At 41.9% G+C, this 15,374-nt stretch overlaps 1 protein-coding gene across 2 annotated transcripts in view; it reads left to right on the top strand.

The window, feature by feature from the left end:
- Positions 1–446: 446 nt before the first annotated feature.
- Positions 447–15,374, top strand: part of sema6a (sema domain, transmembrane domain (TM), and cytoplasmic domain, (semaphorin) 6A) — a 218,581-nt gene continuing 203,653 nt past the window's right edge. Inside the window, exon 1 of one of the 2 annotated variants that reach the window (XM_033972311.2) lies at positions 447–807. The gene's annotated coding sequence lies outside the window, so the exon portion shown is untranslated. The remainder of the gene's footprint in view (positions 808–15,374) is intronic. The other variant, XM_033972312.2, reaches the window with a different exon arrangement.

Raw genomic sequence — 15,374 nt, 5'->3', positions numbered from 1 at the left:
CGCGGAGAGTGTGCGTGCGCGCGTGCCACCGTGGGACCACCCCAGAAGGAGGGAGGGACAGAGGGGTGCAGGGGGTCCTGAGAAGATAATGGGTCAAGGGAAACTTTGAAGAGGAGCGCGCATACCGATCTGCCTCATGTGTGCGTAAAAGCAGCGTTTGGACATGCAGGTGCCATATGTCTCTATCAGGATAACAAGCGCTGATTGTTTGAACCACAATCACTTAACATTATGGAAAATGTCACCAACTTCCTCACGTGTATTAATAGCGCACACTTTCTCCTTCTCCTCCAAGCATTCTTATGAAATGCCGCTGCGTAAAAATAGATATACAGTTGTTCTTAACTGGCTCTCATTGACACAATAGCTCCCGTTCCTCCGCCGAAGCTCCTCCCAGTCAGCGTGTGTATGTGTGTGTAGCGGGTGGGTGACAGCTGGGCTCGCGGCGCAGCGCTCCAGTCTAGTGCTAAGAAGCTTCATCTCCAAATAGGATGATGACCGTAGGCTTTTGTGGAAAGCACTGTTCAGCTCCGTGAAGCTAGTTCTGGGACTCCGCTCTCTTCACTTTACCCACGAGGACTTTGAAAGCATTTTTACCCTCTAAAGTGTGGATATTGGATGGATATTTCTATTTGGGGAGGTGAATTTGAGCGCGGCATGTAACAAAAAGAAGAAGCGCAAGAGAAAAGTAGCGCTCGTGTTGTTATCCCAAGACCCGTTTTGGACTGCTTTGAGAGCGGTATCTCATGGATTACTAAAGGACAGAGCAGTACAACACTCCGCGGAACACCCATTCATGAGCTGAAGGTAAGATTTCTTTGTTTATTTCAAACTTTGGCTGTCTCGCTCTCCAGTCTCCGGGGCTTGTTTTCTGCGAAGCTGCCGGGCGACAAGTGCACACGCTTCCCGGGGCTTCTCACTGCCAACTTCAGCTTATTCCACCAGTTGTTTTGCGCTTGTATGAATCAAACACTTAAAATAGAGAGGTTTAGTTGTTTGTTTTTATACCAAACTGTAGTATTGGGCCTATTCTAGCGATATAAACAGACTAGATTCTGTGCGTAATCCGTTTTGTGGTGCATCCGGAATAAAGAAGTGTCAGTCAGTCCGTTGCTTATTTCAATGATGAAAAAAGGACATGATATAATTCAGAATAAGTACATTTGTATATGGATAAAACAACACGAGCCATTTCATTCACATAACATGAATTCTGAGCAGGGTCTAGTTCTCAAATCAAGCGCAAAGTGGTAGTGGTACATGCATCATCTTATTTGTTCAGAATACGCACTTGGTAAGGTCTACTTAAGCCGCTTTAAATGTGTTTTGACTGGATGCGGATAATATTCCCCGTGTTGGTGTACTGAATTACACGTGGACTAATTACAAGCAACTCCCCGCGTGCTACTTTCTGTCTTTTCGCGTCCGTAAAATTCTCATTCACACGGCGTGGTGCCAACACGCCTGGAGTGGTTTCCCTGTTTACAGCCTGCTACTTTTCCCTCTACCCTCCTCTTTTTACGCAGTTACAGTAGCTTTTATCAGGTTAAGGGAGGGGGCGCAAAGTGGTCAGCGTTGCCTCAGTATATTGCCTTTTGCCAACAGATCCAGTCAAACGATTGTAATTAAGACCAAGGAACCAGAAATTGCACATTGGGTTTCACTGGTGGATTTGTCATTAAACAAAGTGCCGCTGGTCATTATTCCTTTCACAAGCTGAGGAAAGGAGATGCAAGGCCAAGCTAACCACATCCAGCGAGCCCCGACTGCCAACACCCAGTCATTCCCAACGGTTTTCCCATTGCGCTCTTCTCCAGCATTCCCAGAGGCGCTTGGAAAACGTGGAGTAGGGATCCGGCAATTCCAATATGAAGGTTATAAACTGTGCAGACATGAATAGAGATAGAATTCACAAGGCAAGTCATCCTTTTTCACATGGAACCAGTAGAACAAACAGTCATGGCTGTGTGCTGTGGGGTTGCTCGCGTGTGACCCTCTGTGTTTGCAGCCATATGGTCTGCCCATCCCATTATACGTGGAGCTTGAATGCCAAATAGCAGAATACTTTAACATTTTAAGATCCCGCAACATCACCCCTACGCATTCATATGTCCTGGAGGTATTAATTGTAGACACAAGCGGGTTTAAAGGGCCCATATTATCTATTTTCTCTATGTTATAATGCTGTTTTCTCATCACAAATTGACCCGGAGTTGTGTTTTGTTTCATTCACACATGTTTAACACAGAAATCCTGCATATTTAGGCTGAGTTCTTCTCTCAAACAGGAAACACTGTGAATCTTGTGATGTCATAAGGTAATACAGGAAGCGCTCCATCGTGTTTTAAAACTCCATACACCTTCACTTGAATCATTTGGATAATTTCAACCCTGTAATTGCCAATTTCGACTGAACTAAATGTAAAATGTAGCTGTTAACTTGAAAACTACCACTTCATGACATCACACGGTGGAATGGAGTGTTTTGAGCTTTGGAGATAAAGACAAACTAATTATGCAGGATCACTCAAACATGTGCGAATGAAACAAAACACAACTCTAGCTCTGTTTTTAAGAATGTAACAGCATTATAACACGGCTTAAAGCGCACGAGTCAGTTTTGTGTAATATAGAACCTTTAAGCGTAATTCCTACCATTCCCGTCCAACACGAGCGCATATCCTCTGCTGTTAACACATCTCTGACATGTTGTTGGCAGTGAATTACACTGTGACTACCTTTGTGACAGCTAAACCTCTTCAGTACGACCGAGGCCAGGGAGTTGGTGGCTTGTATTTGTGGAGCGTTTGATGTGCCGATCCCTCCTAACAATGACTATGTGGTTGGTATTGTGTGTGACCAATGTGGATTTGTCACACTGCGATGTCTATGTTCGAGAGAGGAACAAGAGTGAGAGATTTGGGATTTTTACCCACCTTTGCCAGTTAAGGTTGGATGTTTACAGTAGTTTTAAATCAGTGATAAACAGCTTTGTACCTGCTCAAATATAATGTACTTTGCAAAACAAGACTTGCACTTTTCCAGCTTCAAGGCATTCAAAGCGCTTTACATCAAGGAATCACTCACCCATTCACACACATTCACACACCATTGGACGCAGACACTGGGGGCGAGGTGGGTTAAGTGTCTTGCCCAAGGACACAGCAACAGCAGTCATCTACGGGAGCACTGCACTGCCACCCATGGGTCAGTAGATTTGACCGCTCAACGACTGATGTTTACGTTGAAAGCAGGATTTGAACTGCCGACCTTCAGATAAGCGGACGAACACTCTACCAACTGAGCTTCTGTCGCCCAATTTAGAATATCGATCAGTTGATAAAAGTTGTCGTGCAGCGATTTTTGAATTTTTACTTACCTTTGCCAGTTAAGGTTGGATGCGTACAGTAGTAGTAGTTTTAAATAAGTGATACACCGCTTTGTACTTGCTCAAATGAATTGTACTTTGCTAAACATGACTTGCCAGCTGCTCTAAACCATTGGCTCTCTCTCTCAGGCTTTGTCAATAGCACAATGAATAGTGTGTGTATTTATGCATATTTTATAAAAGGCCATGTTTTATTGATGTGCGCTGGGTGTGTGGGCTCCAGTTTTCCAAACAATTAGATGAAAATCACTCATCTCTCTGTGATTTATTGATGCTTAACCTATTTTCAGACAAGAGTTCAATCCTGGCAGTGAATTTGAAGTTTGTTTTCGTGCTCCACACAGTTTTAGCACATTCTCAGCTCCACAAATACAGGTCAGCGATATCAAAGCCGCCTGTATTGTAAGAGAAGTGCCCATCACAGATGTTGCGTGGCACATTCGCTGATCTCAGCTCACATTGTACAGTGGGAGGAGGTGAAAAAGAACCAGCCTCTTCTCGATATTACAACTCAGAGCCACTTCAACTCTATTAAAACATGCTGCTTACATCATCCGAAACGCTAAATGTCAAAATATTTATTAGGATGAAGTGGGTTAGATGACAGGGAAGATGGAAATGGGAAGATTACCTGTTTCTTAATCTGCTGTCTTAAAAGGACCCATATTACACTATTTTCTTTCTCTGTTATAATATTGTTTCCTCATCAAAAACATATCTGGAGTCAAGTTGTTTTTTTTTTTCATTCTTGCATGTTCAACACACAAAACTACCACTACATGACATCACAAGGTGGAACAGAGCATTTTAAACCTCGGAGGTGTAGACAGATTAATTATAAAGGTGTGAATGAAACAAAACACAACTCCAGGTAAGTTTTTGAGGCGGTAACAATATTATAACATCACAAGAGTCAGTTTTGTGTAATATAAGTCCTTTAAGCCATATTTTATTGACTACTGCAAATGGTACATGTGGTACATAGAGCTAAGATATAACAGAGTATAAGTATAATAATATATATGTTAATACAAGTGTGCATTTTATCGTAAATGAACAAGACTACTTTCCGTTTGCCTTTCCAAAAAAACCCATGGAAACTCACGTTACTTCATATTACTACATTTCATCTTATATTACCATACCATACATCAACATGCAACATTATTAACTTTCTCAGTTATGTGTTTATTTTGACTGCAGATCCTGCCAACAGCGCCAATCAGTAGCTCTTGTTCAAAGTGAATGGCATCTATGTTTTATATTCACTCAATGGGAGTTTTTTGATTCCCTGATTCATTCTCAGAGTGTTCTGTTGCCGTTTTAGGATTTCTTCATAAGTCCGTTTGGCTCAGTAGAAAGTACAACAAAAAAAAAGGTTATTTTAACTGCGGAGTTAGAGAATGAATTGGTTTTGGTTTCACTTCTTTCATTCGCATAGATGTTTGTTGGAGTTTGTTACCCTGGGCTAGAGCTAACGAGGCCTGTATCGACTTATCGTTCAATACATAACAGTTCGAACAATTATTTTTGTGGGTCAATATTTGTAGCGAGGGTATTTTCTTTGCGTTAGCGGGAAAATTTGCGTATTGAGTTCTTGAGTTCTGAACGTCTGTTATAGGCTCATTATAGATCCAAACTAAGTACTTAAGTGTTGAATTCTGTTAGCTCATATTTCTTTACCATATTGTACATTTAAATAAGTTCTTGACTGATAATTCTGCTTTATGTTTTGGTTTCAATATTACCGTTCATCGTGTATATTTCCTTCAGCAAAATATCACAGTGGAAGATTTGTTATCGTGGCCTCGAGCTAACAGCATATGGCATATTTAGGGGATGATCGATGACAATGCCATGCTCTTGCACATTCTATTCATGCCTCATTGACGACATAATCAGGTGGTAATCACTTGCTTTACTCGCTGTCCTTCTATTCACAAACAGGCTTTTTCCCATTGGCTCCCATCGCACATTAACCCTTCCATCCCGCCCAACACAAATGACGCTCTCCAGTACATTCACGCAACAAGCCAACCATGTGTTAACCGCTCTCCTTACTCGTCACATTACCATAATTGATTGCTCTTGTTATCAATGCCAAGGAAGCCAGCGGCATGAACAGAAAACGTCTTTTTGGGCAAGATGCCACACGTCACTGGCACATTTTGTAGAGTGGCTTTTCTGCGTTTTTGGCTGTTGGTCGTTGGCATGGGTTGGACGTTAGAAATCAAGTGAATTAGAAAACGATAGTGGGTCCATCTAAGGCTGTGCTCATATAACAAAAAGACATTTATTGCAATATATCGACGTCTCAGTTAGAGTTGGGAGATACATTCGAAATCGTTAATATCGCCATAGTTGTTTCAATTAAATGCAAAATGGTAAATGGTCATATTTTTTGACTCGCGCTTTTCCACTTTCAAGTCAATCAAAGCGCTTTACATCAAGGAACCGCTCACGCATTCACACACGTACTCAAACGAAGTGGGTTAAGTGTACAACGACAGCAACCAATGGTGTTTACTTTGAGAGCAAGATTCGAACTGCCAACCGTCTACTCAGTTAACAAACACTCTACCGATAAACTGAAATTCTGCTGTTTTGGGGTTTATTCATTTCCTGTGAAATACTTGCAACTCAGTCATGTTTACAAATGCATTTTTGGCAAATTTCAGATGGATTGCCTTAAAACTGTCCCAAAAGGATCATCAATTATATATATAAAGCGATATTGCCAACCTTCTAGCCGCCACGTTCCAAATGGGAAGTGATCATGGCTCCATCGACTCTGACTCCAATTCACTTTACATTGAAAAATTGTCATCCCGTTCAGCAACCTCGCTCCAGATTGTCTCTTTGATCGCTGTGATACTCGCGGTCGGAATTACAAATGCAGAACTCCGACTCCAAACTCCAAATTCGCCCCTATAACTGCTAGCCTCGATGAGCCGAACGTCACGCCGACTTAGTCCACTTCTTTACACAGTCTATGAGCCCATCCCTATAGTTTGTTTTTGAAATATTTAGAACAACATGCCGTAATACCTCCGTCCCACTGGAGTTGGCTGTCATTATTATCAATATGAAACAGAAGAGGACAGCATTTGTAGAGATAATCCGGGAGCAGTGGTAGTGGCTTTGTGCGATTTGCCTTGGAGATGGAGGGAGATGGGCGAATGGACTGGCGTTGAACACTGCCAAACCTTATACAGCAGATCAGATGATGTGAATGCGTGTACGCTGTTTAAAACTACAGTACGGTGTCCTAGATTTTGTTGTTTTGTTGTTCTGTTTTCCAGGTAAGAGGGGGCAGTTGAGAGTTACTCCAGCAGCTCCACTATTTGAGCAGTTAAGAGGCTTTATCTCTGCTCTGGCTCTTGCTCTGTGGTTAAGTCTGTGGTTATCTGCTGAGGGGCAAACCACAACAAAGTGAATACAGATGAAAGGCTGCTGTATGAGCGGACGATATTGACAAAACCTTCATTTTGTGGAGTGTCCTGATAGCAATAATCAAGCAATATGTGTCAGTCCAACCGAAATATGAGAAAATGGTTCTTTAAATATATTTGTATCAGATAAATGTGACAGGACTGGAAAATTACCCATAAAAGATTTTTTTTTTTCAGAATTTTGAATTTTAATTTATTATACTCGATATATCCAAAATCCATTATTAATTTTTTATTTAATTATAATTTGATTTATTCATTATTCGTTATGTGCAATTGATTCTTATTATTACATAGAGATCAACCAATAAGAGTTTTTTCATGGCCAATCTGATACCTATTGTTTAGAATCTGGAGCAACCAATGGCGGATAAGATCTGCCGATATTTTTGGATTATTTTCCCCAAAATGTAAGTTTACTTCAACCTCCTCCAAACCCTTTTTTTACAGCAAACCTATAAAAGAGCTGTATTGTCTTGTTTTGTGCAGCTATCTCTATGTATCTCTAAGTGTTAATCTAAAGTTTTGTATGTATTTTTTAGACCACACATTGACCAAAACGAAATATTGGCCTGTGCTGGAGATTTATGGCCACAGCCAATAAGCTAAAATGTCCAAATTTTGTCCAGCTGATATATGTGTCTCTTTATTATTATGACTTGTTTTAAAGTGCCCACTCTACTTTTGCTTTTTATATGGCCCTCACTCATAAACAGTTAAATTAGTCAGACTAGTATTTGCATATGGTCAAATAGTACCTGTATATTGCTAAGATGTACAGTATAATGTATTTTTGTTTAATATTATTTATGCCTAAAGCAGTTCACCTAAGCCTCACATTTCTACTCATCAAATTTTCCGAAAAAAAAAAAAAAAAAGAAATATAAGTTTATGATATTTGCTTTGTAGAATCGGCTTATCGTATTAACACCATCGTACCGTGAACGCTTCCCTCTCCCGGCTGGTATCGCTTGCTTCATTTGCATGCGCTCGGTTAGCCTGATGCTCTGTGTGTACGCCAGGCTCTTCCGTGTTGTGAGTAGCTCCACACAGCGAGAGCAGCTAATGGTGGGGGTTCGAGTGCGTACTTACCGCGTGTACTCTGGGTGCTTGTGGCGTGCTGGTTCGATGCAGTATTGTTGGAGTGCATCTGTCCCTCCTCCCCGGGCCCGGCCGATTGGCACTGCCTCTCTCATCTATTAATCATACAGCGCTAGCTTGCTCTCCCATTCTGTTGCCATAGTTTCAGGACCTGAGACAGTGTTGGGGTGCCGGGCTGCCTGGAGAGAGCGCAAGTGCCGGGGAAAGGATGGAGGGCCAGAGCAAAGCAATGGAAATGAGTTCAGTACAGTATGGGGCATGGTTGGAATATGGGTTAAGTGGGAGATTATAGTTTGAAATTACAACTAATCTGGTTTGAAAGCTTTACTGTTTATATTACACGCTGTAAAATACATAGCTCGGTGTTCAACAAGTGCTCAAACCAGAGATTTTTGGGACCAATCATCCCATTTGAGCTCGAGAATTGATCGTTACATATTATCAACAATCAGAAGTATTTTTGTCCTAAATGTCAGTGTTTCAAAGCAGGGGCAGTGCCAGGAGGGGGGGGGGGCTCGTCTCCACTAGAATGGCCAATACTCCCCCATAGCTCGCCTAAAGATTTTTGTTCCACGTTCATAGTACATCCAAGCTCAACTAAAAAATTTCAAATGGCAACTACAGTGTTGAAAATGAGAGTATAATCAAAAAATAGTGATTCAATTTTAGTTTTCATAAATCGATAGAGGGGATAACTACATTTAAACTTGCTTAAAACAGCGAAGCAAACATATATAAGACTCTAAATTAAAATGTTTAGAGTGTACCCCCCATTGAAGAACATGGCCCCCCTATAGCACCTCCTACCAAAAATGTCTGGCACCGCCCCTGTTTCAAAGTATGTTTTGATTGAGAGATTAATCTTTTAACTTGTGTGTTTTTAATAAGACACATACACACAAAAAATTGAAGTGAAGAAAGTCGTTGAGAAATATGAGGTGGAAAAAATCGTCTAACCTCTGCTACAGTCATGCTAGGCTATATTTTATTTTTCAAATTGAACAACTGAATCAGATTTATTATTAATCATACATTCATTCATTGTAATGTGATACAATTTACACTACTATACCCACTGCATGCAGATAAATCAATACTTAGGCGAGACATAAGGATTCAGGCTAAGATTCTTAAAGCTTGAACTGAACCCTGCAAGGATTTTCTTTTTTTTTCTCTTTTTTTTGAGCAATTGATTCTGGTCTGTGGGGTTCCAAACCACAAAGAATCATGGGGTTTTGCTGGCCCTGCACCCTCTTAACAACAATAACCCCCTAGTGTCTGTCTGACCTACTAGCCTCCAACCTGCAATGTGTTATTTCTGCATCCAGCAGTCTTGCAAGCCAATCAAAATGTCTAAATATTTCATTACCACGATTTCGCACAAAAGTTTGAATCGATCTGTTTTTGCTACCGGCTAACATACTGGTTGTAGTTGCTAATGTAAACAAATGCAAACCCCAAACGGTGCACGCAATAACTGGTCAGATTATGAGCATTAAATCAGTTTTAGGTGATTCTGAGCTTTCGGAAGTCAGAAGTGAAAAGCCACGAAAAGCCTTTAGAAAGAGCATTTTACACCAAGGAACAGCTCACCCATTCACACCCACACTGTATACAGACATTGGGGTGTGTCTTGCCCAAGGACGCAACAACAGCATTCATCTGTGGAAGCTGGAATCGCACCGACAACCTGTAGGTCAATGGATCTGATCGCTCAACCAATGATGTTTATGTCGGGAGCGGGATTCGACTTGGTGGACAAACACTACTCATGCAATACGAACAATACAATTATATGAGCACTTTACTTTTAATATGGTAAAAATGTATTATTGCAAATGGAAAATACTGTAATCATCATAAAACAGATGTCATCCCATGTAGAATAACCGAAACTGATCCCATGTTTATCTCCGTGCGTCACTCAGGGAACAGTTCCAGTCTTCTTGGGGGCCACTGCGTCCTGATGTGTTAGCGCACAGTGAATGGGTGATATTCCGAAATGTTCCTCTAGTGAGTCGAGTTTGAAGATGGCCCATGCTCCCTGCGCTTTCATGCTCAGTTGGATGTTTTGACGGTAAATCGGGCTGAATTCATGTTATTCAATGATGAAATACAAAGCAAATGGACCACAGTGGAAAAATTCTAAGACAGTCTGTTGTGGTAGATATGGAAAACTCTCTTTGTCCGCCTCACAAAAATATGAATGATAATGCCATTCTTCTGTTTTGGCTGTAGGCTCCGCACCTCCTCAGTGACCTCCTAATCTCATCAGGGTCTTTTAACCGTGCACTAATGTGGTGGTTGCATTATCACTTCGTCTCATCAAATGGAGCGCGTTTCCAATGGGAGTTTGCAGAACGCAGACAACTGGCTGTAAGTAGGGGATTGTCAGCGCTCAAATACGTCCTTAAGCCAAATGCGTGCACATGATTACACGCATTACAGTTTATAGACCGGGAGCCAGAGCACTGCTTTTGTGTCACCGCATTTTAAAACACCATTGTATGAAATTAGAATTTTTGGGATTCATAGCATGAGTTTCTAGAAGTCAAAACAGACATTTGCAAACTGAACATGTTTAAACTGGTACAACAACTATTAAAGGTCCCCAAAATGGACTCTTGTGAGCTTTAAGTCATGTTATAATGCTGTTTGCTTGTTAAAAACATACCTCGACTTGTGTTTTGTTTCATTCACACATGTTTGAGTGATCCTTTAGTCTGTCTACATGTATACAGCCCAAATGCTCTGCTCCACATTGCGATATCATGAAGCGATAGTTTAGAACACGTGTCAAACTCAAGGCCCGTGGGCTAAATGTCGATAGGGTAAATTAAAAGGTATGATGGTCTTAAAATGTAATTTATAGTTACACAGCTATATTTTTTACATCTTTACAAATGCATGTTTAATATTTGTAACTTAAGTAAGTGATGAATACGGGAACAGTTAATTAATGATTTTTAAAAAGTAGTTATGTTTATTTTACATCTGGCCCTTTGACGACAGCCATTTTGCTGATATGGCCCTTGGTGAAAATGTGTTTGACAACCCTGGTTTAGAAGTTATCAGCTATATTTCAAATTTAGTTCAGTAGAGATTAGCGATTCCGAAGCTGAAATTATCCAAAACTATTCTAGTGAAGGTGTATGGAGTTTAAAAACACAGTGGAGCACTTCCTGTATTACCGTATGACATCACAAGGTGGAACAGAGTGTTTTCATGTGAATGAAACAAAACACAACTCCAGGTATGTTCCTGATGAGGAAACATTATAACAAACCAGAAAATCAAGTAATAAAGGCCCTTTAAATAAATCTTTGCTTGGCGATTAGTATCGACAATGTGGTTCTTCAAGTAACTTCTTAGGATCCATTGTGAGTTCGTCTCTATTAGTCTCTCTATGTGAAAAATACAAGCAGCTATCTGTTGTTGTTTTATGCCCGCTACCCACAAAATTTGTCCAAACTTGGCAAAAGCACAAGGAACACGCTGGTTTGTGGCTCCTTTTGTTTGAAAACGCTATGGGGGCTGAAGAGGCCTATATATTGTTCAACTTCGCTCTCATTTTCTTTGTAATAATTTCAAGCAATTCTACGCCACTTTGCCGCAACTGCTGTATTAGTATCAGCATGACACAATGTGAACATAAAGTAGAACAAGAAAAGTTTGGCTCATTCACATTTCACAATAGCAGTCCTATAGTTCTGCCCTGTTTGACTGACATAAGCTGTGGTCTTATAGAAGTAGCTTAGTGATTTTTGCAAAGCTGGAATGTAAGTATAAAAGTCCCTGTTGTTTGAGTGCTATAGTCTAAGCGCAATGGGCACAGAGCCAAGAACACCTGATTGACTACCTTGTGTGACGGAGTGTGGAGTGCTTGTATGGGGGATTACTATAGGGGGGTGTTGGTACAAAGGCAGAGTGCGCGGAGGGTACTTTTGCTCTTTGTGCTGTAGAACCGGGCTGCGTGTGCGTCTTTGAAGTGCAGGGATTGGACGTGACATCAGCGAGGCCGCATTCTCAGGTGCGGCAGGTGAATTAATCCAGAGGGGGGAGGGCCAAACGCTGGTGTGTGTGTGTGTGTGCGTGCTAATGCTCGGGGGTATTTCAGACAGGCCTTGTGTGTGGACATGCATAGCTCTGTGCATGTGGCTCATCAAAGCAGCAGAGTGGTGTAAGGTGATCTGTATGCTCACGGCACCACAGCAGTCATACTCTCCCAGACGCACAAAGCTCTGCTCAATGTGGAACAGACTCTTCTCCATCTGATGCCTGCTCCTCGCTCTGGACTAAACGTGGACAGGATATGTTTATTAGCCACATTTTTTGGGGATTTCCTCCCTGTCATCGTCACAGTTTTTATGCTACAAGGATGTGGTCTAATCTAATATATCCCTCTATCCTCCGATGCTCTTGAGATGTGCCCAAACAGGCATCTTCCATGGATATTCTAGACAGCGTGTAATTTGTTCCAACTCTCCCAGCTCATCCACAGCTGATGATGATAGATTGCGTGTAATTGGCCCCGGGCGGGTATTAATTATTTCCAGGTGAATGGTAAACGGTAACAATGACCTGTCATTATACTGTCACATAAACATTCAGTCACATCTCAGCAGTGAAAAGTGTTGGACTGTTACAGTGGAGCTCTATGGAAAGTATCCGCTCAGGCTACATCTGATATTAGCATGATCACATGGTCTTATTGAATGTGCCTGTAGTGCATAGAAACTACAGCTGACGTGTGCTTAAGAGCTCGGCTTGTTAAGAAATCAGTCTCCTGGTCACAGTGGCTGGCAGAGTACAAGCCATTCCCCCGAGGGCCACGATTTCACAATCCAATCAGCCACAACTCAGAACAATATTACCTCTGTGTGTGTGTACATTTATTACATAGCTAATGAACAAATTGCAGCCATGTGTGTGGCTTGGTGGCAAGGCTGGTAAAAAAAAAAGAAAAAGAAGCAGGCTCAAGCTCCCTACACACTGGGGTCCCATCGGCCCCTCCCTCTGTCTCTACCACAATAAACACACGGCCACCACAAGGCCCCAGTGTTCCGGCTGTCCGTCCATCAGCTCAGGCAGAGCAGAGCTGGGAGTACTTATCATCACTGTGCTGAGAGCAGCACACAAAGGCCCACTCACACTCGTGCACACACGCACACACACAAGTGTACACACACACACACGCTCTCCTCTGTCAGCAAGAGGGCCACTGGCCTGATTAAATGGACGTATAAGAGCAGCCAGTTGACACTGGACAGAGAGGTGCCAGATAGGGAAATGGACACTCTATCTGCCCTGCACACAGAGGCTGGGGCAACAGGCAAAAACAGTGTTCACAAAGTTTCTCTATGGCTCCTCTCTCTCCTCTCCTCTGGGCTTGTGATTAATGTTTAATTTAGTTTCCAAATGCCAGCACAATAATTTGCATTTAGAAGGACAAAGAATACAACTGTACACAATGTGCCTTTTGCTGCTCGCTACAGAAGCTTTTGGGCCTTCAAAAGTATGACATAAATATTTTATTAGACAAGAATAGGAATATTTCTAAGTGTCTGTGTGGAGTAGACTCTTCCAGACAGCAGTGATGGAAACATGAAGCAGGAGTCTGTGTTAAGGCACTAGGGGCATGCACAGGCTGAGGTAACCAGGCTAACGCAGTGTGTCAGAAAGTAATGTACCCAGAGCTGCTCTGAGCGGAGACCCAGGCCCGGTGCATAAGAAACAAAACATGACAATCAAATCCTGTGAACAGAATACTATTCCAGCTTGCCCCTTCGACCTGTTTAAAGTGGACAAAGGTGCAGTGTGTGGCCAGGTAATCATAGGGCACGCTGATAGGCCGGAGACAGATGCTCTGTGAAGCAGGAAACCACGAGTGATGCCCTGCATTATAATGCACTCATTCAGCCCCCACTCCAATAATGTTCACAGCAGGCCTGGCTTAATTCATTCACACAGACTTCTGGGGGCTACTGGGGCCTTTTTACGTTATTTGTTAGAAAGCCTCTCTGCTTTTCTAAACCTGTTAAGTTTCAGGTTTGTGCTCTGACTGGATTATTCACGAGCTGATTGCTTCTGAGCTTTGAGAAGGTGCTGCACATGTACTGGAGGAAGTGTTTTGTTTGTCGATGTATGCACTTGAGTAAATTGGTGTTCGGGGACCAAGAACTCTGCCTTATTTTGGGCAGATGAATATTAAAAACCTGCATCTTCTGGTCTATCTCCAGTTTGAGCTAATCCAGTCTCATGTGTTTAACTGATATGACTGTTGGGAGTAAATGAGTTTCACCCACAACACACTAAAATCCACTGTTCACTGATTGTTTACTGAGCAGATGGAGTCAGACTTGTGAATATGAATTGGTTTTACGGATCCCAGCCATTATAAGACTTAACTCTTCAGACGACATCACGACACATGTCTATAATTGCTGGGATAAGTTTCACCATATAGGGAACATAAACATTCTTCTAGCCGTTGCCAGTTTAGAGTAAAGTTAATAAAGACTCTTATATACATTTACATTGCCGTACCCGTTGGTGAAGTTATCGCTCTGCCTGGAATGTTCCACAGTTTCCCATTAAACTTGTCTATATTCCGCTAAATCAAACCTTTACCCTTGTGAGCAGGCTTACCTCTCCATAAACCTGACCATTCCACAAGAAGCAATAACACTTCCATGGAGACAGGCAGGCACAGAAATTACATAATGCACCTTTAAACTCAATGTAGTCCACTTATTGACCACTAACTGACCACATACGCTGCCATGTGGTCCACTGGTCAACAACAGATATGGGAAAAAACTAACCAGGCCAATCCATGAGTCACCCTGGTTTTGGTTTCTTCACTGACTTCCTTATTCCCGTGGACTCGCATTTGTGTCAGGGAACATGTGAGCGAACACTAAGTGAATGAGATCTAGTAACGTTAGCTAGCCCAAGTAACTGGATAGCATTCGAGGTGGACACGAGGTAAAGCTAGCGTCAGTGCATGTTAATCATTTACTATTTAGCTCTGGTTGTCTTAATAACTGAATGAAAGCTTAGTTATTTAAAATGTGCAAAACGCTCTACTCCCATTGACATCTCATTGTCACAGTTAACCTGAAAAAATAGTGACAAATGTGCACAGAAATGGCATCGCAATAATCAACAACTCTTAGTATTTGAACATGTGACCGCGTGGATCTCATCTGCACGGTTTGCCTCTCAGCCTCCTGTTTGCGTTCCCGCTTTAAGTGCGGCTTAACTTGTATCAAAGGACTGATTATGCTGAGGAGTTGTCATCCCGTGTAAGTATTTTTACTCACACAGATTACGTTAGCTATTTTTGAGCCCACTACCTGGCCTCCATCTTGACTTGCAACATGTTACATCATCAGGCATGACAACAAAGAAGCCATATCGCCGCACAAAAG

The sequence above is a fragment of the Periophthalmus magnuspinnatus genome, chromosome 9 (genome assembly GCF_009829125.3).
Source record: "Periophthalmus magnuspinnatus isolate fPerMag1 chromosome 9, fPerMag1.2.pri, whole genome shotgun sequence".
NCBI lineage: Eukaryota > Metazoa > Chordata > Actinopteri > Gobiiformes > Gobiidae > Periophthalmus > Periophthalmus magnuspinnatus.
Note: the sequence above shows the minus strand (reverse complement) of the source record. Positions and strands in the feature narration are given on the sequence as shown.